Genomic DNA, 3,915 nt, shown 5'->3' with positions numbered 1-3,915 from the left:
TTATGACTTCCATAATCTGACAGCCCGAGTAAGAGAAAACGATGTGCTCCCCACACGAATATGGATAACAGGGTTTATTTGACGAGTTAGAGCAGTGGTCGTTCAGAAAGGGCAGCGCAAATCTCACACCCCACTACACTACGGCAGAACAGATAGTTTGGACTGGAACCCCAATCAATTTACGTGGAGGGAGTCAATCCCATTAATGAAGTATACAGCAGCAATCGGTAGGAATCTGCTCAAAGCGGACCATGCAGTACCAAAAGTGGTACCATCAAAGTGGCAAGGTATCCTTCCGATTGACTTCAGGCTTAAATGGATGAATACTTGGGACAAAGAATGCATCAAGAAGGAATCAGGCTTGCTCTGGCAGTCGCGGTGAACTCCTGGCGCGATCGATCAAATAACGAGGTGGACTAATGCTGTCCCGTTTGCATATGTGGGCACCAGGAGACAGTACTACACCGTTTCTGGTAATGCCCCTCCGCTCAGGGACGTGGCGGTGGAGCACCCACCGTATCCCACGACGGTTAAAAAAAGTTAGTAGATCATGGCTCCTCCTCCGAGATTCAATCATGTGGTTACTATGGTTGGAACTGAACGACGCGGTATTAAACAGTACATTTTGGTCAAAAGAAAAAATGTATAACAAAATATGGTTGCATATGGTTGACTATGGCAGGATAGCTTGGCAGCAAGTCAAGCACTGGTGTAAGCCAAAACATTATACAGCAATATTATATTTTATGCACATTACTATTTCAGCTACAATATTGTCTCTCTTTTTGTGGAGAGTGTTTAGCATGATTCCTTTTAATATTAATCTTCTTTAACATGTTAGATTAGAGTGAATTTTGTTGTTGTAAAATTTTCAATATATATATATATATATATATTTCTTTTGGTTTATTAATCAAATCAGCTATATATATATACATATACATATACATAAATAAATAAATATAACCACGAATTCCACACATCCCCCACTATCGCCGCAACTGAAGTCCACCAAATCATCAATGTAGAAGACCTCCGAAAAAGAGGACTCATTTTATGCAGAGATTGGAAAGTTTGGAAGAAAATATTATTACAGGGAAACGAGATTGTTTGTACTGAGTTGATTTCACTGAGAAGGCTTTTCCAACTGCAATCAAGGCAACACAAAACAAGGGATTAGTAACGCCATCGAAGTGAGACTCAGCAACGGTAAAAGCATGAGTTTTTAACAATATATAAAAGCTAGTGATATGCTACCATGAGAAACCTTAAGCTTAGCACTCAGAAATGAAGACTGAGAGGGAAATGGTGACAATCATCTAGAGTTATGCCGGAAGATGAGGACACTCAACAGAGCTCTGTTCGCAGTGAGGCACATCTTGCACAGCTTGGTGGGTTCTTCATGTACAAGATGATGTCGTCGGTTTTTGTCGTGTGTTGTAGTTCCTGCGTCAATTCATCTATTGTGCTTTCCCCAAAAACCAAAGTGCCGGAATCATCATCGTTGTAAGCTAGTACTTTGTTGTTGTCCTCAGCAACGGAGTAGTAGAATCTCCAGAAATATGATTGCTTTGGTTTCGGAATGCTTTTGCTAGGTTCAGATGTAGTTGGACGCATGCGTGGAGGAGGTTGGGGTTGTGTGGGATTCGTTTCCTGTTGCAAGCAGTGTGTTTGGATGAGAGAATTGCAAAAGTTAGGTGAGTGAATAGCTAGAGCCTATATTTAACTGCAACATATAGTTGTTAATTATTTATTTACATTGTTAAATTTATTATTAGTATTATTATTATTTATGTTTTATATATGGAAATGTATTTTTTTTTCATATCAATTTTAATATATCGTTTTTTATATAATGTTTAGTAAAGATTTAAGTTTTAAAAATTATATTACATAATAAAATTTTACATGATGGAATTTGTAATACACATTATGACTTTGTCGTTTGACGAATTCATTTCAGACTTGATATATATATATATATATATATATATACATACACACATTCTTACATAAAAGAATAAAACATGATTCTATAGTTTTTCTCATGCATTGGTAGTAATCTCTTTCTTTAAAAAAAAAAAAAAAAAAAAAAAAAAAAAATCTTTATTTTTTTGATGTAGTTTAATTTAATAATAATAAATAAATAAATAACATAAAAAAATTATAAATTGCTTATATAGAACAAGTTAATAAATCTAGAGATGATAAAGGAAAAACTATATTTTTTGACTTAACAAAGTAATTTATGAATATTAATCCATCACTCTACAAATATTGATTATAGGTATGAATAAAATAAAATGAAATATTGAAAATATCAAAATTTTAAATATAGCCAAAATATAGCTTGGTGGATTTTAATTTCCTAAAATTATTTTTGTTGTTGTTATTATTGTGATTATTATTATTATTATTATTATTATTATTATTATTAATTTATAAATTTCATCCATAACATTTGGCTTTGCAAAAGAAGAAAAATTGAATAAAAAAAATTAACAAATGATTTATAAAAATGAAATAAATAATAAATAAGAAGTTGGTCTTTTCTTTAAGAACCTGATTGTAAGATATTAAAAATATAATTATTTAAATTAGATTAATAATATATATATATATATATATATATATATATATATATATATATATATTTATTTATTTATTATATATTTTTAAATACTTATAATTGATCATCTCCAAAAAAATCATTATTTATATATTTTTCTTTTTGTAAATAACAAATTGTATGCCAAACAATGTACTTATCAATTGAAATTTTACCTTACAAAAATTTTAAGCGAAATATTACATAAATATGAGATAATCATTTAAATAATATTTTGTTAATAATCTTTTATTTGCTTCAAGTTAAATTTAGTATTTTTATTTTATACATTTGATATTTGTATATCAAAATAATATTTTTATTAGCCTCAATTCATGGCTACTACTAAAAGAAAAGAAGAGACTTAATTTCTATCTTTATATTATCTAAATATAAAAAATTAATGAAAGAAGAACTTAATAGTTGTCTTTTGCATAGCTTGTTAATTATGTAGCAAGTTGGATCTATATTGTATATTAAGGAAGGATATAAAAGATAAAAAAAAATTGAAAGAATAATAAATATTTTTTTAGCTCTAAGACTTCCATAAATATGTAAAAAATTATTCAAGAATTCAGAATTTACATTTAATATTATAAGATTATAATAACTTAATGTAAGCATATATAATTTAAATTTTAAAAAATTGACATTTCTCTCTTAAAATCTAACATCAAATTATTGTGCATAGAAATGATTATATTCTAAATTATACTAACACATATCTTTAGATTAATTAGAATATATAAAAATATAATACAAATATATATTAAACCTAATTTTAAAAAAAAATATTAAAAAATACATCTCTGTATTATTAATCTTTTTTAATCCAACATAATATCAAAAATATTATTCTAATTTAAGAAAAAAACTTATAACTAAAAATAATTGAATATATAAAATTTTAAAATAGTTTTGGATTTAAGATTAAATTAAAAATATACAATAAAAATTTATCAACAAAGAAGTTATATGAAATCTTATTATTGATCATTAAAACATGAGTACTAAATATTAATAATCAAACTTTGAATAAAAAAATATAATCTTTATTTACAAGTGCATCAATACAACTAACAAATTGTTGTATAAATAAAGATTATTATTCATTACCAATCAAGTATCAAAAATCAATATGAAATATGTAATTTAAATAAATTACAAATATAAAAGAAACACACTTTCAAATAAAGATAAAAAATTTAAACATTAATAAATAAATCTATTTTTATATCAAAAAGAAAAATCTAAAAATACAATAAAATATGGAAAAAATCCTTAAAAAATTAATAAAAAGCTAATTA

This window comes from Physcomitrium patens, chromosome 17 (assembly GCF_059467195.1).
Source record: "Physcomitrium patens ecotype Gransden chromosome 17, ASM5946719v1, whole genome shotgun sequence".
In the NCBI taxonomy this organism is placed as follows: domain Eukaryota; kingdom Viridiplantae; phylum Streptophyta; class Bryopsida; order Funariales; family Funariaceae; genus Physcomitrium; species Physcomitrium patens.
This window is presented reverse-complemented; position numbering follows the sequence as displayed.